The following is a 17735-nucleotide window of genomic DNA, read 5'->3' as shown; positions in this document are numbered from 1 at the left end:
ATTCCCTATATCTGAATTACCCGTCTATAACATACCCCAGTAACATCGTCTTTACAAACAGTAGTTATAGTACGGTTAGCATTGGTTAAAGTACAATTTAAAGTCACAGTTCAATTATGGTTATGGTGTTAAACATACAACATAGACGACAATTATTAGTACTTATTTACAGTGTCAGTAATTATACATGGTTATGGTACCGTGCGCTATAATACAGTTACACACTATTCACACTCTCGCTAGACGGCAGAGCTCACGCTATCTAGCAAGATACTACGCTACTACAACAATCTTTAGCACATTTACAATTCCCAACTAATCTATTGGCCAGTACCTTGATGGACTACCTAAAACTATCTACATACGTTTTGGTTAGCCACACTGCCCAAGCACCACATTTAGCGAACTAGAGGGCGGAATTTACAACAGTACCCTCTTAGTCTATCTACTCTATCAATAGTCTAGTGGGTTCCAAATTTACACGCCTTCCCACTTAGCCAAGATAGGTTGAGATCTAGCGAACCGAATTTACACAGGCGCCGTTTAGTCTCCCGGTCCCTCCGACCTAGCGAACAAAATATACACCCTAGAACGCTAGTCTAGACAAGACACCGGTGTCCGGCTAGGGCTATTTACACCAGAACCCCGCCTGACTCCAAACCAAAATTAAACAGGCTGACTACAGGGCGTTTAATTGAGCGGTGCGCCTTCGCTCCTTTCCTCCACTGGAGGGGGCAGATTCCAAATAACCCCTTATGGGCCTACCGCACAATCGGTATCCAATACCCCTAGTGGGTCCGCCGTCTAAAACAGCGGTCGTCTTACCTCCTCGTTCCTGAACCTGAGTTCACACTCATCGACGGGGACACCCCAGCACCCAGCACTGATACCGGAGAAACTGACGGAAGCCAAGCACAGAGAGATGGACACAGGTTTCTTCAGGAAGGAAGAGATTCTTTATTCGATTCACCGAACGGGACTCAGAGGGACTAATGTCACCAAAATACAACAAGATCTGAGCCCCGGACAATAGTGTAGGCTCCTTATATAGGCATGTAACTCCTCCCATAATAAGCTCCACCCACACATACTCTTACCCAATCAATCGAACAAGAACTAACTTCCTGTTTGACCACATGGCTTGCCCAGCACAATGGAGGAGGGGAATACTACATCCGGTATTCTCGCACATGCTCCGTACACCATTGATTGTATCTTTGCCACGTGCAACCAACCGACCGATACACCAGTTTATGCACGTACACATGCCATGTGGTAATCTCGGCCTACTAAATTTATTTTTACCGAGATTCCACCACAGCACAATAGATGTGAAGTGCAGCAAGCATAGTGTAGAACAAAGAATATAATGCAGAGGCAACGTAACATAACTATTTTCTAACCTTGTGTAGTTACTTATTTTGCTATTTTTTTCACAGTTTTTCCTCCTAGTTTTCTCTTTCTTAGTGTTTGTCCCTGTATGTTTTATTGATTTTTTTATTTATGTTTTGTCCTTTTGCCCTTTTTTTGTAATTATTTTGTTTTGTTTTTTCTCCTTTTCTTACCCTTTTCTCTATTTGTGTCTCCTCTTTTTGCTGTTTCATTTCTAATTCTCCCCCCAGACAGTCCCAAACAATAAGAAAAAATGTTATCCTTCTGTACACAATGATGAATCCCAACACAAGTGTGCCTCAGTCAGGACTGAGGAGATAAGACTCTGACAGGCCTTGGAGTGAATTTTATAACATAACAGGAGGCTTCATATTTTGCATTAAACTCTCTTTACTAAACTCCAGCAGCACAGATTTAACAATAAAGTTTAGTGAAAAAAAACATATTGCAACAGGGTATAAAAGGCTGGCACAGGTCAGAGTATTTTGTTCCTAACTATACCATGGCTTAATATATTGCCTCTAACTGATACTGTTTATAGCTATTATTGTATGAGTGTACCCCTTCCCTTCCACCCTGTATATTGTTAATCTTTCTTCTCCCACCCTACCTCCGGTTTTACTGTTTATCCTGGGCTCTTCAGGTCTGGGCTGCCACACCTAGCCGATAGACCTGCTCCCTTTGCTGACGTGTAGCGGTCGCCAGTGCTTTTTTTCCAGTGATTTAAGATACTCGAGGGTCTGCAAACACTTGTGAATATCAAATATAGTTGCATCATGCGCATTCACCACTTTGACCATGTCATTCATCTTGTTCTCAAGCTTTTGGGCATGAGAGGTAGGTTCAGCCAGACTTTGAGCTGGAGAAGATGCTTGCAAAACTCCTCAGCCATAAGAAATTTAATCTCCTTCAATAAGCCATACATATCTTGCTTGGTTAAGGGAATGAATCGGTCAGGTCCCCTGCCTCTGCACCGGTCGCGGCGACCTTGCTTACCTCATTATAGCGAGCAGCGTCATCTGGTCCCTGCAAAAAGGCATGTGGAAGACTCTCAAATTGTATGGAGGAAGGTGCTCTGGTCAGATGAGACTAAATTTTAACTTTTGGCCATCAAAGAAAACGCTATGTCTGGCGCACACCCAACACATCACATCACCCAAAGAACACTATCCCCACAGTGAAACATGGGGGTGGCAGCATCATGCTGTGGGGATGTTTTTCAGCAGCCAGGACTGGGAAACTGGTCAGAGTTGAGGGAAAGATGGATGGTGCTAAATACAGAGATATTCTTGAGCAAAACCAGTACCACTATGTGTGTGATTTGAGGCTAGGACGGAGGTTCACCTTCCAGCAGGACAATGACCCCAAACACACTGCTAAAGCAATACGTGAGTGGTTTAAGGAGAAACATGTAAATATGTTGGAATGGCCTAGTCAAAGCCCAGACCTCAATCCAATAGAAAATCTGTGGTCAGACTTAAAGATTGCTGCTCACAAGCGCAAACCATCCAACTTGAAGGAGTTGGAACAGTTTTGCAAGGAGGAATGGGCAAAAATCCCAGTGGTAAGATGTGGCAAGCTCATAGACTTGGAGCAGTGATTGCCGCAAAAGGTGGCTCTACAAAGTATTGACTTTAGGAGGGTGAATAGTTATGCACATTGACTTTTTATGTTATTTTGTCCTATTTGTTGTTTGCTTCACAATAAAAAAAATTAAAAAATCTTCAAAGTTGCGGGCATGTTCTGTAAATTAAATGATGCAAATCCTCAAACAATCCATGTTAATTCCAGGTTGTGAGGCAACAAAACACGAAAAATGTCAAGGGGGTGAATACTTTTGCAACGCACTGTGTGTGTGTGCTGCACCCGGTCATGTGACCCGGCACACAGTGATGACCTCAGAGACCACAAGGGAGGGAAGAAACTCCTCCCACGTGTTGTGGTTAACACTAATTGGAGATTAGCCAATCAGACACACCCTGTGTGTATATAAGCTAACCCCTCCCTTGCCTCAGTGCCCTGTTGTGGTCTTTGGTTTACCATTGAGAATTGCACTTGTTATTTGGATTTCCTGGTTGCTGATATTTGGCTTTGTCTCTCGTTATTCCGTCTCTATATTTCCCTTTACCTCGGCTAGTGTTTTGACTATACCTTTTTGCATAACCCGACCATTCTAAGGATCGGTATTGCAATTTTCTCTACTCTGTCCTGTCTGCAAGTTAGGGTTCCCTAGTGAACGTTATAGAATCAGAGTCTGAGCACAGAAGTTCCTACGAGGGTTAAGGAAGTATAAAATGTAAAAAAATAGCTAATATTAGCTTTATAAAAAGTGCAAAGAAGCCGAGCTCTAACAAGCTGCAACCATCATTGTCAAAGTCCAAATTCCACCATTGACCGTTGGATTTTGTAGGCCACTATATTCCTAGTAATTCGAATTTCAAGCGTACTTACTACAAAACACATTTGTTTTATTCTCCAGCACACTATAAAGTAGGCCCAAATTGTACTCCCACTTACCTATTTTGGCAGTTACCTGCACTTTTTGTTAATTTCAGTTAGTTTGTTTTTTTGCTCCAAACAAAAATCATGAACAGTAGCTACCTTTAAATATTCTTATAACATGCATATCATTAGGTAAAATTCCTGATAGGGAAATATTACCTAACTTCAAAAGAACAAGTCTGAAAAAAACAAGTACCCCTTTGGGGAAGAACAGCGGACGTACTAGGTACTACCGACAAAAATGGTCCTTAAGGACCTTGTATATGTTAATCCACTTCCCAATTGGAAGGTTCCTTTTCTAAACATCGCGCTAAAGATCCTACCACAAATGCATATCGCTTGGTTTTGCTATTTTTCTAGGTTAGTGCTTTCCAAATATACACAGTATGACCGCTGAGTTCACACTCACGTTCAACCACCATTTGCGCGTCCGGGTTTGGAGCCTCGGCTTTGTTAGATTTTGGTTGCACGTGGGTATGTACGATATACAGTCCTAAATAACACATGCATGCATCAGCGGTTAGTACACTAGATGATTGTGGAGCGACTCAACTGGTTACTCTGCAATCTCTCGACTCCCATAATATCTCACCTAATAATTGATCATCCTGCATTCACGCTTACACTATCCACACGACACCCAGATGGTAGCCTACTAAGAAATACTTCAGCCCCTCCTTAGCGCATCAAGTTCAAATACTATTCAGCTTACTTGAGTGGGCGTATGCGGCTAGAGCCACACATCTGTACAGTGAACACTGAACCCACACTCTATCTTATAATACATCCAATAAGTCCCGTACTGCCAATACGCGCCCACCTTACCAGGCAAGTATTATTATGGGCCTGCCCTTGTACTGTTTACTTAAGTCACAGCCCTCCCTAGGCCTTCACGACTTACTCTTCATATGGCCATTAGGGCGCTTGCCGCTGTAACGGATCCTTCCGTTAATGGACTGTAGCGGAGAGGCAGTACCATCTGCAAGATCTCCGCTGCTAGACAGGAACACAGGCAATAATCAGCATAGGCAGGTACAGCATACAATATTCCAGGTAGCGTAATAAGAATCCTTCCCTCCCAAGAACTAGACGAGACATAGGCTGGGAGTCAACTAAGGTCTTTATTCCAAGTTCCAGCATTTATGCAGGTCCCCATGCAAGGGGTTTCCATAATGACATAGCAGGGGTATTCCACACATTTCTCCCATCATGCATTGCCTTTCTTCCATCAGGCGCTGCTGGACGAGAGGGATACTCCCACTGGAATATGCAGTTAAGTGGATTATCCCCTTGTGCAGCAGAACTGGCAATTTACATTTAAAATCCATAACTGGAGTAATATTCGGTATATTAACATGGTTGGACGTTCGGTAGATAGCTGGGGTCTGAGCGCACATTTCGTGTAAGTACCGCTCTGATCCCAGCTCAAATGACCGAACGCCGCACGAAATACATATTATACTTATACTTGCTTCAAACTACCGATTGAGCTTAGGAGACCACATTACCGAAAGACCGGGGCTCCCGAACGGCTTGGAAGTCCAGCGGTATTCATGCCATCGAGTAGCCGATTTTAGTTCCAGGCGCTCGACGACCAAATACCTCTGGACGAACAAAGGATCCAAAATGGCCGACCGCCGCATGGTCGGTAGTCGAACGACGGCCACCCTGAATCCTCTTAAATACCGATTGCAACATTGTTGCAATCCTTAATGGGGGCCACACGACCTCCTGTGTGTGGTCTCCATTCGGTAGTTTGTTCGTTTCACGAATGGTGTTGAAATTCACCGTTCGTGAAATGATTACCTGAAGGCTGGCGGTTTACAAGCCGCCAGCATACGAATGCTAGCATTCCCCTGAACCAGAATACATAATACATACACGCTTGGTTCTTTTAAAGGGGTATACACATACATTAACAGTGGTTATACATACAGGACAATATATAGTGGTTCTATTTGCCACATGGACGCTTCCTAGCTTGTGCCGAGGACCACAAGCACCGCACCGGACACCACAACCACCGCAGACTCCGCAACCGCCGTAGCTTGACTGGAGTGCCGAGGACCACAAGCACCGCACCGGACACCACAACCACGCAGACTCCGCAACCGCCGTAGCTTGACTGGAGTCTTGCCGTCTTCCTTCCACCTTGGATCGGCTTCTGTCCTCCAGGACCGTGTGGGAAAGACCTCTTCCTTCACCCTGTATGAACCTCCAGCATCCAGGACTGTGTGGGGAAGAACTCCTCCAAGGAGAGCGTAACAGGAACAGCTCTTAAAAGAGCTAAGTGATTCAAGCTCAGGGGAGTACGCAGAGCATAGCAATCCCCAGTGTGATTATAACAACTCCCTCCAATAACGAGACAAGGCTACGTTTTGAGGGATCAAGAAGAACTGAGGTGCTGGCACACCCAGCCTGGTTTTTATTACGGTTGTGCACATACAGAACACACCCAGAGGGAGGCATAAAATAACCAATCAAATAACAGTACAACCCACACATCCCCTCCCCTCAGATAAGCAGTTAACATAATTATTACAGACAGTAAAAATACAGTTTTCACACATACACTGTAACTTTAAAACTATACATTCAATCTCCATAAAAAAACCATATTTGAACTCAACACACTTCAAACATAAACACTTCCAAAAATCAGCCAAATCCCTCCAGTGGATCAAAAGTTAGCTGGAGGTCCCTTTATGACCGACCGCAAGCACATTTTCCTGCCCAAAACAGTTCCATAGATTTGGGCTGTGCGGTCGGTCAATTTCATGCAGAAAAACGACTAAGTCCCATCTTCGAACGGGACTTAGTCTCTGGAGCTGAAAAACGAAGTGTAGGAGAAGGTAAGGGTCAGCGGTGTTCGGTAAAATGTGTAGCCGATTTCAGTTCCACAGAATCTTTAGCATACACCGCTGACCGCGTTCGACTGAACAAAGATGGCCGCCGTCACGTGTTCGACTGTCGAATGGCGGCCACCCAGCGGTCGGCAATTAAACTGCAGTAACCACACAGCCTGGGAGGTAAATTGCCTGCACACTTTAACTTCTGGGTGGTCCGCCTGTGTGGTACTTGGTTCAGTAAGCCCCATTTACTGAACCAAGTGGGAGAAAGCCAGGAACAAGTTATTTTGCAGGTCTGGGGACATAGTCTTTGTAACGGACCGTTTCACTTACAAGAGGATAAAACCCAGTTTAGGCGATAATCCCCTTTCCAGATGCACAGGCAGCTACTGCAAACACCATTCTCCCGACTGGAACCACACGAACACTGGAACAGCTGAACAAGAAAAGCAGACATCGGCTTACACTCTTGGCAGTCAGCATACAATCCCATTCCCCCAAAGACCGAGACGACACATCGCTTTGAGGGTTAAGCAAGAACTCTAGACTGGGACACCCAGTCTGGCTTTTATTTCCAACTCACACATACAGGCCACACCCAGGGGGAGGCATAAAATAACCAATGACATAGATGTTACCTCCCACACATCCCCTCCCCTTAGTGTGACACATAATCCCATTATGCATACAGAGTAAAATATACTTTTACACAACTTTCATAACTTTAAAACCATACATCACATTCACATAAAAATACATATCCACAATCAATCCATTCAGGGGAACAACATATTAAAAAATGGCATGAATCCGACCAGGGGTTTAAAAGTTACTAAAAGTATCTTTTGGGCCCTGGCTTGCAGCATGGCACAATCTGGCCCAAACAGAAGTAAAACATCCCCCACAATGCATCCCGGCTTCCTCCCTTCTGCCCTGGAGATAATTGGAGAAGTAATCCAATTATCTAGGACTAGAGTCAGACTCCATTAACCACATGGTTGCAAAAGACAGTAAAAGACATAAAATTACATACTGATACATTTAACACATAAAACACACATTTCTACATATCCCCAGTTAACTGAACACATAAATACCTACATAATATTTAAGACAGTATTACTGTGATATGTTACAAAGTCTTAAAGGGACATTAGTCCCAAAAGTCCCAATATGTCCATCGCTGATTTTAAAGGGCCAGTAGCAGCAATATAAATTATTACATGCCCAAATATAGTGTTTATAGAGCAATATGTCCATGGGCCGTAGTCGCAGGGCAGGAGGCTAGCAGCCAGGCCTCTCCAGTTCACAGTGGCGAAGCTGGTTTTGCCACAGTCTTAAAGGGACATTGTTCACCAAAGTTACAAGATGTCCCCAGACGGTTCTTAAAGGGCCATACACACCCAATAAAAGTTCATCAGTTTTCAGGGGCACAATCTTCCAAGGGCCATAGTCATGAGGAAGGAGGCTGGCAAATAGGCTTCTCCACAATCCAGGGAAGCAGGGCAATTTCTCATTTAAAGGGCCAGTTACAAATAGCAATTTGTAACAGCCGCTACATCCTACTCTCTTCCCCTCCAATTAGGCATGGTAGATGGAAGCCGTACGGCTTCCCAGGATTGTAAACGGCTCTAGCATACAATGTTCAGGATACACCATCCAGTCACATGGCAACTCCTACTCTGCGAACTGCACCCGGGGCATTACAGAGGGACCAAATCCTCTGCTTACGTACATCTGTTCACCCGCCCCCCCCCCCATTATGCCACTTCAGCAGTCACATTGATATGTGTTATTAGGCAATCAGGTCACCTTTTGTTCCAGGTACCAATTTGTTGCGTGTCATTTCAATTAATGAAGTAGCCTGGCCTCAGCTTATAGACTGCCGGCATTACAGCATACAATTCTATTTTGTCTACCCCACTCTACACCTCAGAGTCCAGCACATATACCAGGGATCTTATACCGTCCACCCGCCATTCCCAGGCCATTTGACGGCTCCCAAAATCTCGGATGATTAACCGACCGTAGCCACGCACAAAGATACATCTATTATGGCACGTTACACAGCTGGTCAGTTCCCATGTCAGTTCCAGCCATAAAAATCAATTACCACTCGACTATACTGCGGTCAACCATTACTCACGGCCTCCCTCCATATGTTCCAAACGACCTCTGCAGGCTATCCAATACACACACATTATAAATCCTCGAATCGGCAAGTACACATGGCATAATCTGTACATTGTGGCACTTAGCCTTCACTATTATCACCATGCGCAGCCTTGTTAGGCCATCACTACGTACGTTACATACGGCCCTCCGCGGGCAATCGTTACGACACTATTACGGCCCCTCACTTGGGCATTTACAGACGACAGCAGCATCATTGGGCCCACTCAAGCCCTTGTACGACCCTCTCCACTCTACAATTAAGTGTATAGTCTCAGGTAATTCTTACATATCTGATTTTGCTTCCCGATATTAAAGTTAAGACATGGGTCGAATACATACTTCAGCTCCTTCGGGTATACCCCCATACGCAACCCTCAATAGGCCGTCACTACCAATGTAACATACGGCCCGCGGTGGGCAATTCTCTACGACACTATTTCCTGACCCTAACCCGGGCTATTACATACATCCGGGGCCCCCTTGGACCCAGTAAATTCCTTGCACAACCCTCTCTCTCTGCATTTCTAAGTTCAGTCGCAGGCTTAAGGAGTCTCTGACATTTACGTAGAGTCGTTATATTAAAAAAAAAACAAAAAACATGCGTCAGGTCCTCCAGAAGCCTTATACGCGACCCTCACTTGGTCAGCACTACCGACGCCACATACAGCCCTTCGCCGGCAATCCACGATGAATCAGTTTCCGGACCCTCATTTGGGACATTACATACTACTGTCGCTCGGTTGGCTCTCTGTCACCCGTAAGCCTCTCTCTCTTCGCACCTAGGAGTCCAGTCATAGGCTCTCAACAAATCTGACATATATATCCCTATAGTAAACCAGAGATGTTGTTCAACTAAATACCTCAGGTCCTTCAGACATACCTCTATACGCGGCCCTGACAGCCACCACTACCCGCGTTACATACGGTCCTCCACAGAAAATTCACCACAAACATGATTCCAACCCCCACTTGGGCTATCACATACAACCATGGCCTCAGTGGGCCTACTCAATTCCACATGCGACCCTCTCTCCGCATTGTTAGCTCTAGTTGCAGGCATTTTTGTATCTCTGATGCTTGCCTTCGCAGTGAAATAGAGACTTCGAAAAACACATTCGGGTCCTTTCAGAAATACCTCTACACACGACCTCACAGGGACATCAGTTCCTATTCCAAGACGCGAAGTAGAGTAACGCATAGGAGTATGCTTGAAGCCAGAAGTTGCATCCATCGCCGTGGCAGTCACGGAGTTCCAAAGGAAGGTCAAGGTTCCCCAAGAGATCCCATCAAAACATCATCATCACCATGGCAGTATGCGCCTCTTTAGGAATCTCCCCTACCTGGCGAAGAAACAATAGGGCCTTCCACCGACCTAACCTTTTAGGCATCCTCCTGGACTCAGCAACCAGGCTTGCAAGGAAACTGATGATAAAGTATAACACATCATCGACGAGTGACTGGGTCCTCATGCATGAGTAACCACTCTCGCAAAGACCTGCAATCCCTACTTGGCTCTCGCATTTGAATTTCACGCTATACCACTGGCCCGCTTATTCATACTGCAACTATCACACCTCCTACCAGAGGATCCACACGAATATAACACCGTCTCTCCTGTCTCGCATGCAAACAAACCACTGAGGTGGTGTCAGTTTCTTACGTATCGAAAGGGATTTCAACGTTCATCCCCCAACCAGACGTAGAAACACTGGTCACGGGCATCGATGCAGCAGGCCATTCAGTATTCACGGCCATAGGCCAAGATTAGTGGTTCTGTGACCTATGGTCCCCCGACACCCTGACACTACTATCCGCCTGCACCACTTTTACACTATTTCGACTTTTAACCAGAAGTTGCACCAGATCATGCCTGGGGTTCCTGATGGAAAGGCAAACCGTCACATGATTTCCAATAATAAGTAGCTCGTGTAGATATAAATAAAGGGTGTTCTCCCTCACGGGCACTCATTAAACTCATAAGGGGAATCACCTAATTGGCGCTGTCACATAATTTCCATTTGGTATGCATACATGTAACTGGCCGGGATAACATCACGGCCGATGCTCTCTCACTCAAACTTTAGCAACACTTCGTGGCAGACATATGAACAAGATACACACAATCAGAGGTCCAATTCTATCTGTACCATGAAAGTAGAGTCCAGTGGTATGGTGGATGCATTTAATTTATTTTTGCCTCTTTTTCACAGAGAGACAAAGCCAAACACACCTATTCACAATATATACGACAAATCACTCGCTGTCGCATATTTATAAACGACATGACGTCCCGGCTACCAGAATAGGCTGGGTCCCGTCGACCATCATAAGTCAACCCCCCTAAGATCAATGCCGCATCTGTTGCTTCCATCAGGTAAGTACCGACAAACATTAATCAAGGAATTACGTAGATGATAATCAGCTGCTTACAGCAAGTACAGTCCATAACCTAAGAAGAACTCGGGAAGCCTTCACAGAATGAGTTGGGTAATCGATATCAGCATTATAGCGTTACGATGAAATCTTTTTGCCCTCATTTATTTCAGGCCTACCCGATCGTCAGTTTAGGCACACCACAACCGACTCTCATACATAGCCAACGGCGTTATGTACAGCTTGATATCCCTGACTACAAATGTTAAGGCGGAGCCTGTAGTTGTGGGAGGGGTTTTACCGGCCTATTTATACCCAGACTTACCTCCACTCAGGGCCGACATCGATCCAGACTACCCACCCACCACACCCCTTAACAAACACTCCCTTGGTGGGCCCTCATTTATTTCACGCCTACCCGATCGTCGGTTTAGGCACACCACAACCGACTTTCATACATAGCCAACGGCGTTATGTACGGCTTGATATCCCCGACTACAAATATATATATATATATATATATATATATATATATATATATATACAGGGAGTGCAGAATTATTAGGCAAGTTGTATTTTTGAGGATTCATTTTATTATTGAACAACAACCATGTTCTCAATGAACCCAAAAAACTCATTAATATCAAAGCTGAATATTTTTGGAAGTAGTTTTTAGTTTGTTTTTAGTTATAGCTATTTTAGGGGGATATCTGTGTGTGCAGGTGACTATTACTGTGCAGAATTATTAGGCAACTTAACAAAAAACAAATATATACCCATTTCAATTATTTATTTTTACCATTGAAACCAATATAACATCTCAACATTCACAAATATACATTTCTGACATTCAAAAACATAACAAAAACAAATCAGTGACCAATATAGCCACCTTTCTTTGCAAGGACACTCAAAAGCCTGCCATCCATGGATTATGTCAGTGTTTTGATCTGTTCACCATCAACATTGCGTGCAGCAGCAACCACAGCCTCCCAGACACTGTTCAGAGAGGTGTACTGTTTTCCCTCCTTGTAAATCTCACATTTGATGATGGACCACAGGTTCTCAATGGGGTTCAGATCAGGTGAAAAAGGAGGCCATGTCATTAGATTGTACTTGGAGTACTTGGACGCGTGTGATGGAGCATTGTCCTGCATGAAAATCATGTTTTTCTTGAAGGATGCAGACTTCTTCCTGTACCACTGCTTGAAGAAGGTGTCTTCCAGAAACTGGCAGTAGGACTGGGAGTTGAGCTTGACTCCATCATCAACCCGAAAAGGCCCCACAAGCTCATCTTTGATGATACCAGCCCAAACCAGTACTCCACCTCCACCTTGCTGGCGTCTGAGTCGGACTGGAGCTCTCTGCCCTTTACCAATCCAGCCACGGGCCCATCCATCTGGCCCATCAAGACTCACTCTCATTTCATCAGTCCATAAAACCTTAGAAAAATCAGTCTTGAGATATTTCTTGGCCCAGTCTTGACGTTTCAGCTTGTGTGTCTTGTTCAGTGGTGGTCGTCTTTCAGCCTTTCTTACCTTGGCCATGTCTCTGAGTATTGCACACCTTGTGCTTTTGGGCACTCCAGTGATGTTGCAGCTCTGAAATATGGCCAAACTGGTGGCAAGTGGCATCTTGGCAGCTGCACGCTTGACTTTTCTCAGTTCATGGGCAGTTATTTTGCGCCTTGGTTTCTCCACACGCTTCTTGCGACCCTGTTGACTATTTTGAATGAAACGCTTGATTGTTCGATGATCACGCTTCAGAAGCTTTGCAATTTTAAGAGTGCTGCATCCCTCTGCAAGATATCTCACTATTTTTGACTTTTCTGAGCCTGTCAAGTCCTTCTTTTGACCCATTTTGCCAAAGGAAAGGAAGTTGCCTAATAATTATGCACACCTGATATAGGGTGTTGATGTCATTAGACCACACCCCTTCTCATTACAGAGATGCACATCACCTAATATGCTTAATTGGTAGTAGGCTTTCGAGTCTATACAGCTTGGAGTAAGACAACATGCATAAAGAGGATGATGTGGTCAAAATACTCATTTGCCTAATAATTCTGCACTCCCTGTATATATATATATATATATATATATATATATATATATATATATATATATATATATATATATATATATATATATATATGATATATATATATATATATATATTCATATTATATATAGATTTAATATATATATCTTATATATATATAATGTCATACTAAGTGTATTTTTATATTAATAGATGCATATATTAATATAAAAATACACTTATAATAAATTACACATGTATATATAATTCTAAAATATAAATAAGTATATATATTTATATAATTTATATTATATATATAATTTTACTATAACTGTATTTTGATATTAATATATATATATATATATATATATATATATATATATATATATATATTGTGTTAGGTGCTTATGCTAGTACAGTGTGAAATACCATAAATAAATGTAGGATAATAAAAAGAGCAAGACGGTTGTGGGGTGCCGGAACCGACGATGAGGTAGGCCTGAGAAAGAAGAGGGCCTACCCAGGAAAAGAAAGATAGAAAGAAATAAATGTTAAAATGTGGTGTGGTGGGAGGGTCATTCAACGCTGACCTCGAACGGTAAGGAGCAAGGTAAGGGGAGTGCCTTAAGTAGGTTAGGAGTAGCAAACCAGCACCTCCCACAAATCCAGGCAAAATTGCCTTAATACTTGTGTTAGGTGCTTATGATAGTACAGTGTGAAATACCATAAATAAATGTTGGATAATAAAAAGAGCAAGTCGGTTGTGGTCTGCCAGAACCGACTATGAGGTAGGCCTGAGAAAGAAGAGGGCAAAATTAAGTAATCACATTTATAACAGACAACCAATACAGATACATTTATCAACCAGACATGTTTTTGAAAGCATCCCTTAATTCTTGTACTGGGTTCGGTATGTACCGTGAGTAAGCGGATGACTTCCAGTGCCCCAGTGTTTTTATAACATAAGTTGGGATGTTGACACTGGAGGCTGTGGATGCTGCTCCTATACAAAATGAGTGCCCTGAGTAGTTGGCTGCGTTGAGGCCCAGTTGTGTGAGCAAGGACCTGACGTAGGTCATGAAGGTTGTAGTGGTGAGTACTGAACCTTGTAGCTGTAGTAATGGTTGTGAGGGCAGTAAGTTATGATGCTGTATGTATGCATCAAGAACCCTGACGGGACACCATCTGTTGTGCGTGGGATAGTACGGAATGTTTATGGGTATGTGCTGACTTGTTTTGGAGTGAGGTAAAGTCAGGATGTAATGATACATATGTTTTGTCAAGTGGGAATAGAGGAGGAAAGGAGTAGTTTGGGTCATGGTAGTTGTAGTGAACTCTCTAGGTCTTAGAAATCCATAGAAAGCTATGTATATCGCTGTTTTGATGATATAATTTGTATTGGTGTCAAACGGTTTTAAGTCAAGCAGGTTAGACAATGCTTTAAAGATATGGCTATCTATGGGTAGCCTCTGGGCTGTATGTGTGGGTTCTGATTTCTGAATACCTCTGAGTATGATCTTAATCTGGTGAGAGGCCATGAAACTGTTGTTATTTGGGTGTAAGATTAGCATATGGTGTTGAATGCCAGTGAGATAGAGTTTGATGGTGTTATATGACATTTTAAGTTTAAGGTGGCAAAAAGAAGCAAATCCCCAAAAAGATGTCATAACAAATTGTTGCATGATATTATGTTCCAGAAGGAATCTTTTGAATAGTGTGAAAGCCCTGTTGTATGTTTTGTGTGTATTGTTTGATAGTGCCAATTGGGACAATGTCCTGCTATGCTGCATGGTGGTTTCTAGTCCAGTATGAGTTGTTGAAATGTTGGAGTGATGGTGGCTGTGGGCGCAGCTGATGGGAGTGCTTGATGAAACGCCTGAAATTTAAAGCGAGACAAATTGTCAGCAGCTGTGTTACATACACCTGGAACTTGGAAACAACATAGGAAAAAATTATGACAAGCTGCCAACCAAGTGAGTTTCCTCAGAAATCTCATGATCGTAAGGGATTTGGAACGACCTTTGTTGATGATGTGACAGGTTGCCTGGTTGTCTGAGTAACAACACACTGGCATATTAGCCCATAAATTACCCCATGCTACGGCAGCCGCCACGATGGGATAGATCTCAAAAAGAGCTGAGGTAGTGGAAAAACCTTCCAAATCCTGAACTGCTGAAGGCCAGCTGCCCCACAGCCATTCGTTCCCAAAAATTGCTGCAAAACCTGTGGTAGATGCCGCATCTGACCAAATGGTAGGAGATGAGTCAGTCAATTGTTGGAGGAACATACTTTTACCATTCCAAGTGGTTAAAAATCTCTTCCACATGTTTAGATCTGCCGTAGCTTGGGTATCTAAGGACAACCTGTGCGTGTCATGTAGGAAAAGTGGGAAAAGATGCAATAGTCGTGATATAAAGGAGCGGCCTTAAGGTATAATGCGCATAGCAAAATTTAGTGATCCCAGCAGGGACTGTAGCTCTTTGCAGTTGCAAGTACCGAGCTGAAGGTAGCTGTTATGTAAGTGAGAATATTCTCTATCTTGTCGTGTGGTAGGCTCGCTTGCATTGTGGCTGAGTCTAATTGGATACCCAGAAAAGTGATAACCGTGTCTGGCCCCTCTGTTTTCTTAGGGGAGATAGGTACACCTAGTTGCTCAAATAGCTTAGTGGTAGCTTTGAGACTAGTAGGAGGGGAAGTATTCTCCTCGACCAGTAGGAAATTGTCCAGGTAATGTAATACCGGAGGGCATCTGGCTATGTTCAATAGTAACCAGCACAATGCTTCAGCAAATGTGTCGAAAATAGCTGGGCTATTTCTGGACCCAAAAGTTAAACAGGAGAAAAATAGTAGTTCCCGGACCATTTGATGCCATGCAGGTGCCACAGTGTGGGGTGGATTGGTAGTAACTTAAAGGCGTTAGTAATGTCGGTCTTAGCCAGGCTCCTGTATTGCAGGGAGAATTCCTCAGAGGGTATGAGGGAGTTAAGACTGGGGTTGGCCAGTGGGGTGCTGAAAAATCAATGATGAGTCTCTGTTTTAGGGAAGATGTCCCTGTGACAATACCAATGGGGTTAGTGCGCCATTCTTTGAATGGAGGAGTTTTGAAAGGCCCCAATATGAAGCCCTCAGCCACTTCTTGGGCTATGGGGGTGTCAACCACTGTGGGATTGTGTTGTGTGGATTGTAGATTAGGGCATTCCAGAGTTCCGGCTGGTATGTGTAGGATACCTGTGTGGAAGCCTTCTGTTAAACCAGAGATAAGAAAGTCTACTAGGTGTCTAGATGGGTGCTGAGACATAAATGCAGTAAATACTGGCATATTAATGGACGTTAGGTATGGTTTGGAATACATTTTATTTGGACACATGGTCTTTGTATGTGCCCTAAAACATTTTGAACAGATATGCAATAGTCTACATCCACTATAATTACAAGACCCAACATTGAAATTATTACATATCTGGTACTTGCCCAGAAACTTGATTGGGCATCCCAGTTTGTCTCTTGACAACTTCTCTGGAACACCAGAGGAACTAGCTCCTTGTTCATCCGCCGTGTTAGGACAAAAATTGTAGTATGGGCTGTGGAGGAGCAGTATGCACAAGCCGGTGTTCTTAGACCTGCAAAGTGTCTGCAAAAATGACGTTATCAATCCTTCCCCAGTTGGACCGTGTTCCGTACTGGGAGAAGGCTCCAGACACTTTTGCAGAAAAAGACCTATGTTAGTCATAGAAGGCTGAACCACCATATTTGTTGCCCATGTCTACCAGCTTGTGCATGTAGAGATCAAACTCCTCTCTTCTGTTGGGATAGACCGCACAGATGACATCCCTGTAAATACCAAAGGCTAGTACAAGTTCAGGGATAGTCAGTTTTCTGTTCAGGCGGCATCCCTAGATCTGACAACAACAGATACATCATCATAAGCATAAGTCTTATTTTCAACAATATCCTGGGAGGCAATCAACAGGGAAGCCAGGTTGACGTCTTTACCTTCCAGGATATCTCTCTTATGTGCTCAGGTATCATATGAGCCGGGATAACTTCCTGGTCATCTAGGGTGATGGCTGGAGCAACTAATGGCAAGTCGGCTGTGCTTGTGAAGCAGCAGTGGGTGGCCCTGCTAGAGTAAGGGCCGTGGTGACCGACTCAAGTTTCTCCAGCCTGGAGTTGACCTTGCTCATGGACGCCATAAGTGAAGACAACATGGCATGTATGTCTCCTGGGTTGGACTGGCTAGGTCCTTCCCCGGCATCCATGTGGTTTGTAGATGTACGTAGCAGTTTGAAAAGTTCCGCTTTCCTTGCTGTAGCGGGGTAGGGGATTTGTCGTCTCCTCAATTGCGTGGTTATACGAGGGATCGTCCAGGATCTGATCGATGCTGGACTAGCTAGCTCTCCTCCT

Source organism: Pelobates fuscus, chromosome 1, assembly GCF_036172605.1.
Source record: "Pelobates fuscus isolate aPelFus1 chromosome 1, aPelFus1.pri, whole genome shotgun sequence".
Lineage (NCBI taxonomy): Eukaryota > Metazoa > Chordata > Amphibia > Anura > Pelobatidae > Pelobates > Pelobates fuscus.
This window is presented reverse-complemented; position numbering follows the sequence as displayed.